We start from the raw sequence: 7599 nt of genomic DNA, 5'->3' as shown, positions 1-7599 counted from the left end.
TCCAAGGGATTCTCAAGAGTCTTCTCCAACACCACAGTTCAAAAGCATCAATTCTTCAGCGCTCAGCTTTCTTCACAGTCCAACTCTCACATCCATTCATTCAAACGATATTATTCAGAGTTAAAAAGAAATGAGCTATCAAATCATGAAAAGACACAGAGAGCATATGGGAACTCTCTGTACTTTCTGCTCAATGTAGTTGTGAGGGCTTTCCTGGTGGCTCAGTGGTAAAGAATCCACCTGCCGATGCTGGACCACCTGTTCAATCTCTGGTCTGGGAAGACCCCACGTGCCACACAGCAGCTAAGCCGGTGTGCACAACAATTGAGCCTGTGCTCTAGGACCCACGAACTGCAGCTACTGAAGGCCACCCCCCCCAGAGCCCGTACTCCACAATAAGAGAAGCCACAGCAATGAGTCCATACACTGCAATCAAGAGTAGCCCCCCACTCACCACAATTAGAGAATACCCACGCAGCAACTAAGACCCAGCACAGCCAAAAATAAATAAAATTAAAAATATACTGCTGTGCGCCTAAAAGTGCTCAAAAAAATAAAGTCTAAGGGATTTCCCTGGTGACCCAGTGACTAAGAATCCACCTTGCAATACAGGGGACACAGCTTCAGTCCATGGTTGGGGAGCTAAGATCCCACATGCCATGGAGCAACTAAGCCTGGCTGCCACAACTACTGAAGCTCAAGCACTCTGGATCCCACAAGACACAACCAGAGAGTCTGTACACCGCAAGGAAAGATCTCACCTGACACATCAGAGATTCTACGTGCTATAGCTAAGATCCAACACAGCCAAATAAATGTTTTTAAAATAACTTAAAAGATTAAAAAAATAAAATCTATTTTTTTAAAAAATTATATGTACATATAAAACGTCCTTTCCCCATCTAATATAACACATAAGCTACACCCTTTGCCATATCTCTTTATAAAAAATTGGCAGTACCATCATATTAGGAAAGCATCAAAGTAAATGTTTTAAAGTGTAATATATCCATTCATTCAGCAATTTTTTTTTTTAACATGTACCGTGCTACCCATTACACTAAGTTCTGTCTTATGGAGATTACATTCAGATGAAATCATTTCTAAAACCCACTGCTTTCAAAACTACCTACTGCTACCAGAAATCATTGTCAATACCTGCATGAGGGTTTTTTTTTTTTTTTTTTCTTAAGAGATTCTTTGAAATTCACCAAGGTTCTTACCTGTTGGAAAAAAAGTTGAATAACTGGAAAGGTGTTCTTCCCAGAGTGCCCTGTTTAAGCATGATCAAGCATCAGAGATAAGCTAACCTCCTGAATAGGTAGGACACTGAGACCAAAGTAATGTTTCTTATTAATAAAACCTAGAAAGAATGGTTCTTGTTTTGTAAGTCTGGGTAAGATTCTGACAAAGTTCTCGGGAGAAAATATATCTCAAATGCCTCTCTGAATGAATGTAGGCTCTCTTCCCCTTTATACACATTTTAGCAAATTAGAGCTGTGTGCACATGACCCCGACTTGACCCTCTGCAGGAAGGGGAAACTAGAGAACTGCAGGTGGTGCTCCACACATCTGACTGGAACATTGTTGCCAGCCTCTGGATGTATTGTGCATGACTTGCTGAACAAGTGCAGGGACCCCAAGAACTGTGTACATGCAAAGTTGCTTCAGCTGTGCCCGACTCCTTGTGACCCTGTGGACTGTAGCCAGCCAGACTCCTCTGTCCATGGGATTCTCCAGCCAAGACTACTAGAGTGAGTTGCCATGCCCTCCTCCAGGGGATCTCCCTGACTCAGGGACTGAACCTGAGTCTCTAGTCTCCTGCATTAGCAGGTGAGTTCTTTACCACTAGCACCAGCTGGGAAGCCCAAGAACTGCCCTGCTGCTAAGCTGCTAAGTCGCTTCAGTTGTGTCCGACTCTGTGCAACCCCATAGACGGCGGCCCACCAGGCTCCCCCGTCCCTGGGATTCTCCAGGTAAGAACACTGGAGTGGGTTGCCATTTCCTTCTCCAATCAGAACTGCCCTATCCTCATTTAAAATGACTGATGTGCTTTTAAGAACCCCCACACACTGTGCTTATACCAAGGCGTCCACAGCACTGTGGGGCCTTGAGGTCAGGGAAAAGAAGGCTCAGGAGATGGCAAAGCCATCTTGTGGCAAAGCCTCTTCACCCACAGAGGGGCAGCTGCTGATCTTTTTAACATCCCCATTAATACATAATGCAACAAAACCCAATTCCATACCCCATACAAATCAAGCTACTCTTCTCAGAGGTAAAAACAGAAGGAACTATCTTCCTTCCTCATTCCAGCCTTTTTTCCCCCCCATATCTGCAGCAGCAGGGAAACCCCTCCAGTTTTCTCTGACGTGCACCATAGAGGCCTCTCCTAGGAGATGTGGCAGAAGGTGTGCCTGACAGCAAGGATTAAGGTACTGAAGCTGTGACCCCACCCAGGCTGTGAAGTGAATGTTGCTCAGTCGGGTCTGACCCTTTGCGACCTCATGGACTGCAGTCCATGGAATTCTCCAGGCCAGAATACTGAAGTGGGTTGCCATTCCCTTCTCCAGGGGATCTTCCCAACCCAGGGATCAAACCCAGGTGTCCCGCTTTGAGGGCAGATTCTTTATCAGCTAAGCCACCAGGGAAGCCTATCTACCCAGCATCAATAAAACACCATCATCGTTTAGCACTGATCAAGCTCATACAACTGAGCAATACCCAGATCTGCTCTCATTTATTTCCAGAGGGTGCTTAATTTTTCGGGCAGTCTGGTGAAAAGGATGAAAATTATAATAACTAAGAAAATGACCCTCCGATCTCTCTCTTACAAACTAGCAACATGCAAATAATGTTTCATGCCTGCACTTTTGCATTTTGAGTCATTACCAGTTCATTACCAACTCACAATTCCTGAAAGTCCACCATATGCCGGGGTGTGTTCTGGACATGCAGTCCCTGCCTTGCGCAGAGAATAGGCAAATTCCAGCACACGGTGGGGGCTCATTCAAGTCTACATTCATCAAGAAGACACTGAGCCTCAGGTATTTCAGGCAATGCCAAAGGTTAGAGGAGAGCCTGAATGTGGCCTGGAGTGGTCAAGAAAGGCTACAGAAGGGGGAAAGCGTGAGACTTGCCCTGGAGGGAAGACAGAAAGAATTCAGATAATAGGCTGTGAGAAAATGGGAAAGAATTCCAGGGAAGCAGTTCTATGACCAAAGGTCTTATTATGGATTCTGAACCTGGTCTTTCCAAATGATGGCCATGGGATTGTGAGGGCATAAAAACAATGAATGTATGAAGAACCCGGGCCTCTCACATGAGATCCATTAGGATGCATTTAGAAGCCCAACAATATTCCAGGAAGGAAATCCATAAAGTGAAGAACCTCAGAGGAAGAACATAGATCTAGCAGTTTTCTCCCAGGGAAAACAAAAACACACCCGTTGTGAAAACAGACCTAAATTCCGGTCTATCTCATGCATCTGGGACTCTAAGCAAGATCCCTAATTTCTCTCTGAGACCCAGTTTCCTCCTTTTTTAGAACAGAGATGATTGTAATATGTAAATCATCAGATTAAGACAATGCATAGAAATTCTCTAGTTTAATAACTGATACATAGATGTCCAATATACAGTAACTCCTTCATCACGTTAAAAAAAAAAAAAAAAGCATAAAAAACAGGTGTATCAGTGGTAAAGAATCCGCCTGCCAAGCAGGAGATGTGGGTTCAATCCCTGGGTCAGATAAATCCCTTAGAAAAATAAATGCCCACTCCAGGATTCTTGTCTGGGAAATCCCATGGACAGAGGAGCCTAGCAGACTGCAGTCCATGGGGTCACAGAGTCAGATATGACTTAGCAAATAAACAATAATCGTTGATACATAAATGTTCAATATACAGTAACTCTTGTCATCACATTAAAAAAAAAAAAAAAGCATAAAAAGCTTTCCAGTTAGAGATAAATGAGCAACTACAAACTGCAATGTCTTTAAGCAAAGTTTGAAAGTCTGATTTGTCTTGAACTTCTATATGCCACATTTTAATCCTAGTAGACTGCTTGGGCTATAAAAGTCAAAGTGACGTGATGGAGTCATTGGCCTAGTTGGAAATAGCAGGATGATCTTCGTAGTGCTACTTTCTAGAAAGCACATTGAACTTTCACAACTGAGAAGAAAATATCACCTCCAAGAACATGGCAAAAGTCATTGTTTATCCCCTTGGGATTAATCCATTCTACATCCTGCCTATAGAGTTTTAAAATTTAGGCTAGCTAAGACCCTATTCATGGAGAAGGCGATGGCACCCCACTCCAGTACTCTGCCTGGAAGATCCCATGGACAGAGGAGCCTGGTGGGCTGCAGTCTATGGGGTCGCTAAGAGTCGGACACGACTGAGCGACTTCACTTTCACTTTTCATTTTCATGCATTGGAGAAGGAAATAGCAACCCACTCCAGTGTTCTTGCCTGGAGAATCCCAGGGACTGGGGAGCCTGATGAGCTGCCGCCTATGGGTTCGCACAGAGTCGGACACGACTGAAGTGACCTAGCAGCACTAGCAGCAGCAGCAAGACCCTATTCAACAACTCTTAATGAGTGTCTTTGTACTAGACACTGTAACAGACCCATTTAGGGTCTCCAAACGCAAGAACAAAATGAAAAGGTCTAGATGCTTTAGAGTCACATCTGCAGTGAATCCTTACAGGTCTGTAAAAAGGCTTCATCTTCCTTTTCACAGAAAGAGATAAATTAAGACATATGTATTCTTTCAGTTCTTTCACTCATTCCTTCATTTAGTCATGTTTTTCATATAGCATCCTCTGTGCACTTGTTAGGTTTAAAGTATAGGGTACAGAGCCATTGCCCTCAGGGATTTACTTTTTGAAGGGGAGAAGGAGAACCTCTAACTATCACAAGGCAGACCAGAGATGGGTATTCTTCAAAGGATGCAGAGTACAATGGGGATAAGATGGATTCTGACTCGGAGGTCTAGGAAGACTTCTATAAGACTTCGGCACCAGCTGGGCTAGAATTTGGGGACAATAATCAGGGCAGGGCAGGGATGCCCAACAGGCATGGAGTTCAACTTGAGGAGACACACAGGTGGAAGAATGCTACATCTCAGACTAGGGAGCTCTTTGCTGCAAGAATGGATAGGTAATATGAGTGGCCCAGGTCCAGTGGAGAACAGAGGTAGGTAAGCACTGAATTGTTAAGGGTTTTGAATGCCAAACTCTGGAGTTACCTTTCTGATTACATTAACACTACATACTATGTACTAAGAAACCTGTTAGGAAAGGGGTGGGGTGGGGCGGGGGTGGGGGGAGCTGCGCAGAATGAAGGAAAAGAAAAAAAGAAGTAGGAGCACAGATCAAAGGAAAAGCCCAAATGGCATTAACACAGGATCAGGCTCCAGACCTCTTAATGACATTGCAGAGTTGTTTTTTTTTTTTTTCTCACTCTACACGAACAGGCAAGATCTTTCTTGCTTTAAGTTATCATCTTTAACCAGCTTTTACCCTTTCTCCTTGCCTTAACTAGACATCAGAAATTGGGCAAATGTGTAGCTACAGAGGAAATCCAAAGAGCTTTGAGGGGAAGGAGAGGAAATGTGATGCAACCCCATCATCCTTAGTCATGCAACCTTCAGCGAGGTCACCCTTCCCAGGCCAATTCAGTTCCATCACCAGTGCTTCTCAACCTGATTTCTTTCCATTCATTCCCTTAATCCCAGTCATTTTTGAAGGCCATCTATGTTCTCCTTTCTGTAAAAGGTAGCCTGACTTCCCATTTATGACCTTTGTTTACTATGGTATCATCATATTCTTCTTGGGGCCCAACTAAACTTTGAATATCAAATTTCCCCCAGCGATAACCTCCACGTCCAACACGCGCACACACACAGCCAATATGCTCCAATTGGAAATCTTCTGAATTCACAGTGTATTCTCTTTATTTCACCATTCTCATGTCCTCAGCCTCAACAACTGGGTTTTTCCCCACTCCATTCTTAAATCACTCCAGATGCCTCATCTCTTCTAGAGAAGCCAGCCGGAAAGATTTGTTTTTCCCCATAAGCTATTTATATAGGAGACAAGACTCTGTGCCTACCACATCATCATGAGCCTTGGGTACTCCTGCCTCACCACCCAAATGCCATCTTTAAGGATTCATTTGGCTCTTAAAACATCGCACATTAAATAACATCCCTATGTTGGCTTAAGAGAAGAAGGCTTTCCTGGTAGCTGAGCAGGTAAAGCCGCCGGAAATGCAGGAAACCCGGGTTCGATTCCTAGGTTGGGAAGATCTGCTGGAGAAGGGACAGGCTACCCACTCCTGTATTCTTGGGCTTTCCCGGTGGCTCAGAGAGTAAAAATACTTGTAGAGCAGTAAACTAAACAGAATTAGGGGACGAGGGTGGGGGTAGAAAGGAGAAACGGGCTGCTTAGGCGAGGGAGTTCAGGTACACAGCCGTAACACCTGGGCTGTGTTCAAAGTTGCCCACTCATCCATCACAGTAGCCATTATCCAACCGCCTTCACCACACCCTGAGTCCCACGAGAGGAGGATAAAGCCATCGGGGATGCAGAGTATTCAAGTCAACCTACAGGTAAAGGACAAACAGGCCAGGTATCAGAGCAAAGATAAACACCACCAGACACCACCAGATTGAATCCAGCTCACGTAGCAAGGGTGGGTGATTCATTATTTGGGGTAGGGACGGGGCGGTTAGGAAAAAGGAAAATCGGAAAGTCCCAGAGGAAGTGGCCATCCGATTCTCGAAACGTGGCCATCAGGTACTCTCAGCTGACTCCCTGTTGCACTGACTCTCCCCCTCAACCTCTTACTCGCCCTCTCCTCCCACCACGCTTCACCCGGTGCCTCCACTGACAGTCCTCCGTCTCGGCATTCCCCCTGGATGACGGTACCAGCCTGGCCACACCGGCGACATGGGCGTTTCGGGGTGCGAAGCCTACCGGAGCTAAACGGCGGCGACCACTCCCAGGACAGCGAGCTGCTGCTGCCCCATCTACCCTCTCATCCCCATTGTGCCATTTGTCCAGTCTGATGGCAGCCCAAGCCGCTACTCCGAGTCAGGTTAGAATGCAGCTGAGAGGAAAAGGGAGCACACGTTTCACAAGGACCCGAGATGACCCGCTGGCCCTCCTCGGAGTCTCCCATCCCCACTGTCCATAGCCCCAAGTGGGGCTGGGGGCGCGGGGAGACAAGGCGAGGGGGCTGCAGTCGGTACCCGTCCGCAGCTGCACACAAAGCCCTTCACCTTCTCCTTGCCTCCCAAGCTCCTCCCTGGGCTTCGTTTTTTTCCGAGGGTCTCGGATGCCCCCTTCGGTGGTCGGCGGGACGGTCTGACTGCCTCTCCAAACGCTGCCTCCTCCCTCGCTACTCAGCCTCATTCTCCCCGCGCCTCGCCACAGATCCCTAAAGGAGCTCGGTCCCGGCTTGGGGGGCCTTAAGTACACCCCCACCTCGCGCCCACAGCCCCGGGGCCCCTGCGACCGGGGTGAACAGACAACGGTACAAGTTCGCCCAGCGGTATGGCCACCCGCTCCGGGGGGCACGCCCCCTCCCGGCAGAC

At 46.7% G+C, this 7599-nt stretch overlaps 1 protein-coding gene across 1 annotated transcript in view; it reads right to left on the bottom strand.

Moving 5' to 3' along the window:
- The window catches only part of ZNF697 (zinc finger protein 697), a 34807-nt gene that overhangs the window by 26907 nt on the left and 301 nt on the right, over positions 1–7599 (bottom strand). The gene's annotated exons all lie outside the window — the stretch shown is intronic.

Source organism: Bison bison, unplaced genomic scaffold, assembly GCF_000754665.1.
Source record: "Bison bison bison isolate TAMUID 2011002044 unplaced genomic scaffold, Bison_UMD1.0 scf7180017864247, whole genome shotgun sequence".
Taxonomy (NCBI): domain Eukaryota; kingdom Metazoa; phylum Chordata; class Mammalia; order Artiodactyla; family Bovidae; genus Bison; species Bison bison.
Note: the sequence above shows the minus strand (reverse complement) of the source record. Positions and strands in the feature narration are given on the sequence as shown.